Here is a 12,439-nt window from a genome sequence, read left to right on the forward strand (position 1 = left end):
GACATGAAATATCTTGTGGGAAATATCATAAAATAAGTTCATTATATTAATTTAATTCTTTTAAATAATTTCTTTGTTTTTATTTTACTATTTTTTTTTTTTGTTACAGCTGATTTTCTCTTTATCGTGCGACTGGTACAATTTTTAAATAATTTGCCGGGTAAGTTGATTTCATTTTTGTTTGTAATAAAATAACAAAGTAGGATGTATTAAATTGAATTGTCTCATATTATTCTTTTACTTTAAAGTATTAGATAAAAATGATATTTCACGTATTAGAATAATATACAATAAAAGATCTCGTGATTGCTATAGTTCAGTAGGACGCATATTATATGGATGACTAGTTAAATAAATTATCATTTAAGGTATTGTTCCACTTAATCGGTATTTCGAAAACTTAACATGAATGTTTATATATATATATATATATATATATATATATATATAACAGCTTGACCATTATTAAAATAAATTATATCTTTTTTTTGTGCCGATCTCTACAATAGTTATATCAGTAGAAATGTTTTTATCTTGATACAAAATAAAATTTCAAAGTACGGTTTTCTTTGAAATTTTTGTATTAGAGAAAAATTAATACTAATAAAAAATCGTTGCGAAATGCTTTTAATTATATCTGATATGTTTTAATTATCAGCGTTCAGTTTTATATATATATATATATATATATATATATATATATATATATACCCTTATGTACACATATATATGTGTATATGTGTAATTTTATTACGATATCGATTGAGTAAAGAAAAATGAAGAATAATTTCCTGTTATAAATGTCTAATTATATAATGGTACTTAAACCGTTGTTATATATTTTTTTTTTTATAAAAATAAAATTTTATATAAATAAAATATAAATTCTTTGCTTGATTATTTTTCAGTTTGTTCTTATGCGTTGTGGTTATATTTAAATAATATACAACAGAGTGTTCTACCCTCATTCGAAAAGGACTTCGTAACTTAAAAAGCATATAAAAATTTATTGAGATAACTTACAGATTCGGTTGAGGTCTCATTTCATAGCAAAACACATCTAGATTCACGTAGTTCATTAATTGGATCGTGCTCGCTGTGTTTTTTTTACGATTTGCAATCAGGATCTACAGTTCATCCTAACCCTGTAGGGGAAGATACCCGCTTAGTGACGTTCCGGTCGCCACATCACCCCCCTCCATTCATTGCCCTGTTGGGCTTTAACGGGAGTCATCTATCGCCCTCTGACTTTTTACATCCCATATTAAAAAGCCTAGCCTCGTTGGGATGCCACCGATGCAAATGTTAATTCATTAACTCAGCTTATTGTTTTCGCTGTAGGCCTCGTCCGGATATTTTGAATGTCCTACATCGTCACCCTCTGAACTAGCTAACCGAGCTCGCGGAAGCGCGAACCCCGCGCCTAGTTCTACTTGTTGAGCTAATTTCGTGAACGTCTCATAATTCAAGGCAAAATAACACAACATACCACCAAACATGTTGATCGCAACAATGAAATTTGGTCCTAGTTCTCTTAGTTAACAACTACAGTTCAGCGTAATTATGGAACCTCCTAGTAACATACAATTTTTTTTTGACATCTGGGTTTGTCTAGTGGTGAACGCGTCTTCACAAATCAGCTGATTTGGAAGTCGAGAGTTCCAGCGTTCAAGTCCTAGTAAGGTCAGTTATTTTTACACGGATTTGAATACTAGATCTTAGATACCGGTGTTCTTTGACGGTTGGGTTTCAATTAACCATACATCTCAGAAACGGTCGAACTGAGACTGTACAAGACTACACTTCATTTACACTCTAAATATCATCCTCATTCATCCTCTGAAGTATTATCTGAACGGTAATTACCGGAGGCTAAACAGGAAAAGAACGATCAAATAGCACACAATTTACTCTTAGGAACCTTCGTTGAGGCAAAACGAAAAAACGAAGCAACCTTCATTGGTTCTTCCAGATAAAACGGTTCATCTTCAGGAGGCAACCGCAAATGGTAACGTTCATCTGGACATGCTTCAAAATTTTCTAATTCCTCAGTTAGACAATGATGGACGCCATTACTCCCTTCATTACCGCCTAGAAGTCAGAGATGTTTTTGATACTCGATTCCAAGATCGGTGGATCGGTCGTGAAAGTCCAATTGCATGGCCATCTCGCTCCCTAGATTTAATCCCGCTAGATTTTTTCTTGTGGGGTTTCATTAAAGATTGGGTTTATGACCGACTTGGACTCTGATTTTGTTGAGCTGAAACTCCGAATTAACGCCACAGCTGCAGAGGTAACGCTCAACATTCTGGTTACAATCTGTAATGAAATCGATTCCCCAGGTGGGATGTCGCATTACAATGAAAGCCATATCGAACCAAAGTGAATGTTGAGTGACAATCTTGATGTGGTTTTTTATGAAATGGGACATCGGCATGACATAATCATCGAAATATAAATGTTTTTTTTTTTTATACAGAGTGATTCAAAGGAACGGGAAATTTTAAAAATGAAATAACGTTAATGAAAAATTTTTTTTAGAAAATAAATTTAATTCATGTAATTGTACAAATGTTGCCATTTTAGGATACATACATTTTAGTTTATTTTTTAAAGATCAAGACATCTTGCAGGTGACCTCCACTTCTACGTAAACACTCACAAAGCCTCTTCGTTAAATTGTTCATGGTTTGACGTAACATCTCAACTGGAATTTCCGCAATTGCTTCTCGGATCTTTGCCTTCAGTTCTTCCGTTGTAGCAGGTCTACTGTGGAACACTTTGCTTTTAAGGTGACCCCACAAAAAGTAATCGCAAGCTGAGAGATCAGGCGATCTGGGAGGCCATCTAATGTCACCGTTTCGTGAAATAACACGTTATCCAAACAATCGGCGTACAGCTGCCATCGATATTCGTGCAGTATGTGACGTTGCTCCGTCTTGTTGAAACCAGGCTGTGTTAAGAATTGGTGGAAATCTCTTTTGTTGTGGAACAACAAAAGACGACGTCACTGTAATCTCAAGACCGTTGTCATCCTCAAAAAAATAAGGGCCTATAACACCGTAAGATGACATAGCACACCACACGGTCACTTTCTGACTGTGCAACGGACGCTGGTGTAGCTGCGTAGGATTTTCTTGTGCCCAGTAGCTGAAATTTTGTTTGTTAACAAATCCACAGAGGTGGAAATGCGCTTCGTCTGACATCCACAGTTCGTGAACAAACTCTTCGTTATCATTTATCTTCTGAAGCATTACGTTACAGAATTGTGCTCGCACAACTAACTGCATCGTTCGGTTTCAGTTCCTGGACGATCTGCAACTTGTATGGATGGAATTGCAAGTCCTTCACTAACATTCTTCGAACACTTGAACTATACAATTGTAAAGATGCTGAGAGACGGTTCGCTCACGGCCTGGAGGTTTCTTTTACATTGCCGAACCAGTTTCCTCAAAATTAGATATCCATGTTTTAATTGCATGTGCTGATGGAACACGTTCGTGCCGTCCCAGATTAAAATGAGGGCGAAATTCTCTACGCGCTCCCTACCAAACTGTCATTGTTTTTGTAAAACGCTTTGATAGCAAATGCACGTTGCGCACCACTCCAAGGATCCATGACAACTAAATGGCAGGTTAGGTTAGAGAGGCTGGCGCCACTTATCAAGTGGTACCAATCGCCCACGACTACCAACACAACTTTCAAAAGTTCCCGTTTCTTTGAATCATCCTGTACATGTGAAATCATTTTGTTGTTCAGCATAAGAAATTATTGAATAGGGTATCACCATTACTTTCGGAGAAAATAATTCGGAATAATGTCTTTTCTTTTTTACCTGAAGTACAAAAGTTCCTTTAATACCTCTTTTTCATAAGAAACAATAGAGAAATTATCATAAAGTAACAAATTAATGAACCCCTTCTGTTGAGAAACTACATTATTTATATTGATTTTACTTAATATGAGATCTGGAATTGTTATTTTTTTAATTAAAAATACAGTTTGGTATGTTTGTTTATATAAGGGAAATATGCATTAATATATAACAATGGGAAGCGAACATTATATACCACTGCATTGTGCATGATGTACAGTAATATTTGTTAGACTTAGGAGAGTAGCTTTCTATTACAGAAATTTCTTGATCAGTATTGTAATTTTTCGTCTCAAGAGCATTCCTATAATAGTTATTTTAATTTTTTTTAAATTAAAATAATACCTTTTCCTTTGATATATATATTAGTTTTTAAATTTCACGTATTGTCTTATCAGGATATTATAAAGCGTATTTTATTAACTTTCAAACTCATCGTAAAAAAATATAACGCAATTATTATTGACATTCACTTAGGTAAAAAAAAGTTCTGTTTTAGTATTTTCTCTTACAATTATTAAATACATCGGCTTTTTAAAATGGAAAAAAAAAATTTGAATTATTTTCTTAATATCACTTACGTTGTATTAATTCTCTAGTGTTCGGTATTTATATATTAATTTATTACTGAATATTCCAGAAAAATATTTGATACGAGTTCGTTCAACCGAAGATTACGTATTGCAGTTATTGTGGTAACCTTTTACCCTATTAACAGGTTGTTTTGCTTCTAATAGATTTCGTCATATCATAACTTAATTTATATAGTACTGAGAGCGGTACGGTAAATAGTTTTTGCTGCACGATTTACAATCGATATTTTTTAGTTAAGATTCGTGTATTAACAATTAATGAAATTCCAAGGCTGTTTATATCCCGAAGTAAAAAATTTGTCAGTTGTAAAAATAAAAAATAAAAATTATAGATTTAGAATGAATACAGTTTTTTTTGTGTTCGCTCATTGCTTCCACTGAAGGAGGTCTTTTATAAATCAGTATAATTTTTGTATAAGAATTTTATTCCTTAAAACATCATTTATTTGTTTCCATTTTCATCGAATACGCCTGGTTCTATGATAACTCGATTAACAATAGTAAATTTAATTGTGAGATGTTTAAAATAATTAAAAATTATAAAAAATCCTCTTTCAGATAATATGGAAATTATTTTTCCAAAATAATTTTCAGAGGAAATTATGCACCCCTTTTTCTGTTTACTTGTAAATGTAGACATCATCAGCAATGTTTTTAATAGTACTGCCGAAGAAGGAACTGCTTAAATAGCTTGGGAAGGTTGATATTTTGGAAAAACAATTTTCACATTGATTGAAAATAAAATGTTTATAATTTAATTACTTTAAAGTATTTCACTGAGAACGAATTTTTATGGGATATAAAGAAACACATTTTTGTAATTTACTAAAAATGAGAATTTAAAAAAAAAATTAACATATGTTTAATTATCTCGCAAATATATTTTCTCCTCTAATGTTAAATGACATTTATGGACATTAATCACGCTGTCATTTATTAGAATTATCTGGCATTGCAACACAAAATAACCATCATTTCCAAAAATCTGTTAAATATTTCTGTATATTTTTCCCGGAATAAAGCTCTTAAATTAAAATGGACTGTTCTGTGCCACTACAAGATATCAGCCTATCACACTTTAGAAGTGTTACGTAACTTTTTTGTTTTGAAAAGACTGTATAAAACGCTAAGTTTGTTATAATCATTAAATAATTGTTATGCTTAAATACAGGATGTCCCATATAAAACGCAACCCAACCTTATATTGGTAGGTATTGAAATAATAAAAAGGCATGTGTAAATGTAAATGTAATTTTTATTATTACCATCTATTACCTTACATTTAGAGTAAATGTTGGAAGTTGCTGCCATCTTCTTGAATACACGCTTCAATTTTTTTACAGCGTTTCTTGCAACTTTTTTCAAAGTTTTTGGATATTTAACACAGCTTTTTCAATATTGAGTTTCAATCGTTCAAGTGTTTGTGGTTTGTTGCTGTAGGCTTTTTGTTTGAGGTAACCCCGTAGAAAAAAATCCGCCGCAGTCAAATCTGGAGATCTTGGTGGCCACAAGCCTCGACCGATAACACGATTACCAAAGAATTCCTCGACGAAATCAGAAGTTGAACCTGCGTAGTGCGATGTCGCACCGTCATGTTGTAGCCGGCAGTGTCTTTCTTCCTCTTCCAAGAGTGCGATGAACTGAAATAAATTATCCTGATATCGTTCTGAATTAATAGTGTACTCGAAAAAAATAGGACCGATTATTTTCTTCCGAGATATCGCTCACCACACGCCCGACTTCTGCAGGTGTAATTGTTTTTCGTGATAAACGTGGAGATTTTCAGCGCTCCAAATTCTACTGTTTTGGCTGTTTACGTAGCCGTCCAAATGAAACCGTGCTTCATCTGTGAAAAATAACGAATCCATAACATTAATTCCCTCGCGCAGAAATCGACGGAACCGTTGACAATATTGTAGCCGTTTTTCTTTGTCGGGCTCAAGAAGTCGATGAACCGTTTGACTGACCTTAATACTGATGTTTTGTTAGGAGTCGGTTTATCCGGGTACTTATGGCGAAACAAATTTTGCACTGCAACCGCTGATTTCGTACTGAGGTACGACTCGACAATGAAAATACGTTCATCTAGCGAAAACACCATCTTGTCTCTAGCAATACACTGAACGTTATGATCGCATTGTTGTTACTATCGGTAGTGTTCTACTGCGTCGCCGCGATGTTCAGATGTTGGACGAGTCCATTTCAGTAACGAGTAGGGGAGTAATCTTGACTTTTGAAATTTCACGGATGAGTGATTAACGGGTTGCATTTTATACGGGACACTCTGTATATTCGTATCTCATGTCAATCTTACTATTTCTTGGGGCCTTCTGAAAAAGTCAGAACGAGATTTCAAGATTCAGAAATCCACTTTCGTGATTCTTTGTATTCCAAAACTACGAATAATATATAGATCAGTGCTTTTCAAACTTTTTCGAGTCGCAGCGTCCTTTCTAAATTAAAATTTTTCCACGGCGCCCTACCCTAAGTAATAGTATGACTACTCGTAAGGAAAAGATAAAAATAAACAAAACGGGTATACCTCCAATATATTTTTACTTTATTTAACATTTAATAATTATAAATGTTTTGGTTCAATTAATTTTTTTTTTCGTGTTTAGCCTCCGGTAACTACCGTTTAGATAATACTTCAGAGGATGATATGTATGAGTGTGAATGAAGTGTAGTCTTGTACATTCTCAGTTCGACCATACCTGAGATGTGTGGTTAATTGAAACCCAACCACCAAAGAACACCGGTATCCACGATCTAGTATTCAATTCCGTGTAAAAATAGCTGGCTTTACTAGTACTTGAACGCTGGAACTCTCGACTTCCAAATCAGCTAATTTGGGAAGACGCGTTCACCACTAGACCAACCCGGTGGGTTGGTTCAATTAATTATGAATCTTTTACAACACCTCGCGTCGCCCGTGTGAAGAGACCGCGGCTGTCCGGGGCGTTGCAGCGCACAGTTTGGGAATTACTCATATAGATCGATATTTATAAAATTAAATATGGTGTTAACTTATTTTTGTATTTATATTTATAACGTGCAAACTTTTGTAAAAAGAATATTCATTTATTCTTAAAAGGATACGGATCTCGTGGTTCCGGTATTTCAAAATTTTATTCAAAGGTAGTTCAATTTTTTCGCGCCGTTAGATAGCTAAAATACTTTCTGATTGTTTTAAGTCTTATTCAAATCCTTATAAACAAAAAAAAATTTCCCATTTAATCATTTCTTGGCTCAAATTCACATTCTTGTGCTAGTTAGGTAATTCCGTTACATTATTGTGTCATTTTGGTGTTATATATTTTGTAGAATTTCCTTTCAGGAGTGGGTGATAATAAGCCAATTAAAAAAGAATTTTTCGTTAGTTTCTTCTTTCTTTTTCTTGTTTCTTAATACTGGATTAACCGATTTCTATGAAGTTTTATACGATAGCTTCTGAATATTGGTTATTGATGCCGTTTAATTTTGGTTTCAATCGGTCAAGGTGATGGTGAGGATAAAGCCACCATATTTTCTGCCTTAAAATTTTATTCCAGGAATAATAACAATTTTTTACATAATTCTTTACAAGCATATTTACATATTTTTATTTTCCTCCTGAATAGAGTACTCGGAAGTCAGAAAATAATAAATTGCATAAAACTTATGCGATTCTTTTCCGTTTTTATTTATACAGACTTGTTACAAATGATCTTTCCGATTACAAACCTGAATAACTCACCCGTTAATAAAATTTCAAGATACATGAAAGTAGCATCAGTGGAAAGGAAACTTCAAAACTTTTCAGTGATTGATACAGCTGTCATGTAGTTTTTATTTATTTCATCGCTACGGAATAGCAGAAAAAATGGCTCCTAACGAAAACAGGCTTTTTGTATTCTGAATTTTCACGTCTGCCAGTCTATTATTACTGTGCAACGTAATTTTACAAGGACGTTTGGTGAATATGCATCCAGCGGGTTCAGTATCCGTTAGTGGTATTCTGAGTTTAAAACAATCCGATGCATCTGTAAGCGAAAGTCAACCGGCCGTCCAACCATTTCGCGAGGTAACTGTGGAGAGTATGAGAGAGAGTTTCGTATTTTTCCACAGAAATCCACCATCACAGGTATTAGAAAATTTCACGTACCGCAACCAACTGTTTGGAAGATTATGAACCGAATAGATAACTACGAAAGACGGGTTGGACTTGCTGGCCCCGATAGTGAACGTTTGCGATGGCCTTCATTTATCGTCCGCTTTTCCACCTACCATACGGGATCTTCGTATTCGCAGAAGATTTCATTTGTGGATCATCCAATATTACAACGTATATGGCAGGAATTGGACTACAGATTCGATGTGTGTCGTGTGACGCAGGAACTTCACATTGAGCACATGGGATGTGAAGTGAACCGAATGTAATACAAAATGTTTTGCGTTTATTTTCCATTGAAGCTACTTTCATGTATTTGAATGTTATTAAACGATAGTTATTCAAGTTTGTAATCGGACAGATCATTTGTAATAACTGTGTATTTTCTCAATAATCAGATTGAATTTTTAAAAAAATAATAATAATTCTCTTATTATTTTATGAGTATAAGAATTTATAAGAAAGGTAGTCCGATAAGGATGTTCCCTATCCCCGTCACTTTTTATTCTTTTCATGGAACTAGCAGTTAATGATTTAGATTCGGAGTAACAGTACAAGGTGAAAAGATAAGATGCTACGATTTGGTGATGATATAGTAATTCTAGCCGAAAGTAAAAAGGATTTAGAAGAAACAATGAACGGCATAGATGAAGTCCTACGCAAGAACTATCGCGTGAAAATAAACAAGAACAAAACAAAAGTAATGAAATGTAGTAGAAATAACAAATATGGACCACTGAATATGAAAATAGGAGGAGAAAAGATTATGGAGGTAGAAGAATTTTGTTACTTGGGAAGTAGAATTACTAAAGATGGACGAAGCAGGAGCGATATAAAATGCCGAATAGCACAGGCGAAACGAGCCTTCAGTCAGAAATATAATTTATTTACATCAAAAATTAATTTAAACGTCAGGAAAAGATTTTTGAAAGTATATGTTTGGAGTGTCGCTTTATATGGAAGTGAAACTTGGACTATCGGAGTATCTGAGAAGAAAAGATTAGAAGCTTTTGAAATGCGGTGCTATAGGAGAATGTTAAAAATCAGATGGGTGGATAAAGTGACAAATGAAGAGGTGTTGCGGCAAATCGATGAAGAAAGAAGCGTTTGGAAAAATATAGTTAAAAGAAGAGACAGACTTATAATGCAAATATTAAGGCATCCTGGAATAGTCGCTTTAATATTGGAGGGACAGGTAGAAGGAAAAAAAATTGTGTAGGCAGGCAACGTTTGGAATATGTAAAACAAATTGTTAGGGATGTAGGATGTAGGGGATATACCGAAATTAAACGAATAGCACTAGATAGGGAATCTTGGAGAGCTGCATAAAACCAGTCAAATGACAAGACAAAAAAAAAGAATTTATTTTCCTGTAAACCGCGTAGTATTTTTCTGAATTAAAATTATTATTAACTTCTTTAATTTGATTTCTTAAGTACTATATAAACGGGCAATTTTTCTCTGTAACAGAAAACTAAATTTAAAAAGATTACTTTAAATTGGAATTTTGTTGAATTTTTGGTTAGATTGGTGCCATGAACATTACAAATTAGTAAATGTTATTTATTTATTTTTTTTATCTTAATCTGGGTATTCGTTTAATCAGCCGATAACTATCTAAATATTTACATTGTTATATTTTTCCCACCATTTGAGATGTATGTGTTTTTCTGTTGATGGATGTTTCGAATTGTGAAATCATATTAAAAATGAATTAGTAAAAAGGGTGTTTTTATAATCTAGTATTATTTATTACTTAATGATTGACGTTTACATTAATTTTTGATTTTGACTTTTTTATGGACCGTACATATTTTTACTCGAATAAGGGTTATGAATCGTTTTTTAATAACGGAGTATAATTATTGGTATAGAATCCGCTAATAACAGATGGAATCTAAGTATTTTAACGTTATCGTATTTATCATTATTTCCTTCCAGTCAACATCAACAAATTATGATGTTTTAAACATTGAAGAGGTACACCACTTCTTTTTTTTTCTATCTTGCATGACCAATTATTATAAAGCCCGATACGAAACTTGGTTCGACTGTTACGTTCTCTGTTCATCTTTTTTTTTTCTTCTTCATCTTTAAATCGTAAGATTCGCGGTGCTGTTAATCAATGTTAAAAATAATTTTTAGCAGAACGTCATCTCATCCGCAACCAGTTATTGGCTTTTATGCTGCGTCAAGTTGTATCAATAATTCTTGCACGTTTTTTTTTTATTCTGTTTATTTCTATTCCATTATCAATCTTTTGTTCTTACTTTTAAAATTCTTTTTTAATGATAAAATTATATAATAATTGCTTTTATTTTTTTTTTAAATGAAATAATCTGTTTTAATAACTTTTTTTTTTAATATTAATAAATATTTTTATTGATGCATTTTTCTTAAGTTATTTTAAATAGCTATTAATATTAAATTATTTTAATAATTTTATGATGGTTTTATTACATTGAGATTTTTTTTAAATGTCATGGACATTTATATTTTTCTATCTTATTTTAAACTACTTCTGATTCAATATAAATAAAAGAAAAAAAAAATTATTTATTGCAACGAAAAATGTATTATTAATTATTTTTGTTTGGATATATATTTGTAGGACTATTATGATATGAATTTAGATCCGGAGTAACAGCACAAGGTGAAAATATAAAGATGCTACGATTTGCTGATGATATAGTAATTCTAGCTGAGAGTAAAAAAATTTTGAAGAAACAATGAACGGCATGGATGAAGTCCTACGCAACAAATACCGCATGAAAATAAGTAAGAACAAAACGAAAGTAATGAAATGTAATAGAAATAACGAAGATGGACCACTGAACGTGAAAATAGGAAGAGAAAAGATTATGGAGGTAGGAGAATTTTGTTAATTGGGAAGTAGAATTACTAAAGATGGACGAAGCAGGAGCGATATAAAATGCCGAATAGCACAGGCGAAACGAGCTTTCAGTCAGAAATATAATTTGTTTATATCAAAAATTAATTTAAATGTCAGGAAAAATTACATGTTGGGAGCGTCGCTTATATTGAAGTGAAACTAGGGCGATCGATGTACGTGAGAAGAAAAGATTAGAAGCTTTTGAAATGTGGTGCTACAGGAGAATGTTAAAAATCAGATGGGTGGATAAAGTGACAAATGAAGAGGTGTTGCGGCAAATCGATGAGGAAAGAATTATTTAGAAAAATATAGTTAAAAGAAGAGAGATTTATAGGCCACATATTAAGGCATCCTGGAATAGTCGCTTTAATATTAGAGGGTCAGGTAGAAGGAAAAAATTGTACAGGCAGGCGACGTTTGGAATATGTAAAACAAATTGTTAGGAATGTGGGATGTAGGGGGTATACCGAAATGAAACGACTACCACTAGATAGGGAATCTTGAAGTGCTGCATCAAAACAGTCAAATGACTGAAGACAAAAAAAGAGTACCACCGGTGTAATTTGGTGGTAATTAACCATACATCTCAGGAATGGTCGAACTGAGTCTGTTCAAGACTACACCACATTTATACTAATACATATCGTCCTCATCTCAGAGGGCCATGGGAAGTTGCTTATTGTTCACTAGTTGACCAGATTGTAATGAACACATTAGGATTATAAATATATATATATGTATATTTATATTATCTTATTATATTAATATGTATATTTATCTTCTTTATCTGGAATTTTTATTATGAGCGTAATACAATTTGTTGTTATAGGATAAAATCTTTTCTACTATATTTACCACTCTGAAAAATTCTTTCAGTTACATCGATAAAATCGGTAGTAATCGAGTTGCAAGTGTTATCTGATGGATAA

At 32.9% G+C, this 12,439-nt stretch overlaps 1 protein-coding gene across 2 annotated transcripts in view; it reads left to right on the plus strand.

The window, feature by feature from the left end:
* The window catches only part of LOC142328224 (uncharacterized), an 890,790-nt gene that overhangs the window by 560,943 nt on the left and 317,408 nt on the right, over window positions 1-12,439 (plus strand). For both annotated transcript variants that reach the window (XM_075371822.1, XM_075371823.1), the window contains one exon: window positions 110-160. The gene's annotated coding sequence lies outside the window, so the exon portion shown is untranslated. The remainder of the gene's footprint in view (window positions 1-109; window positions 161-12,439) is intronic.

Source organism: Lycorma delicatula, chromosome 7, assembly GCF_047948215.1.
Source record: "Lycorma delicatula isolate Av1 chromosome 7, ASM4794821v1, whole genome shotgun sequence".
NCBI lineage: Eukaryota > Metazoa > Arthropoda > Insecta > Hemiptera > Fulgoridae > Lycorma > Lycorma delicatula.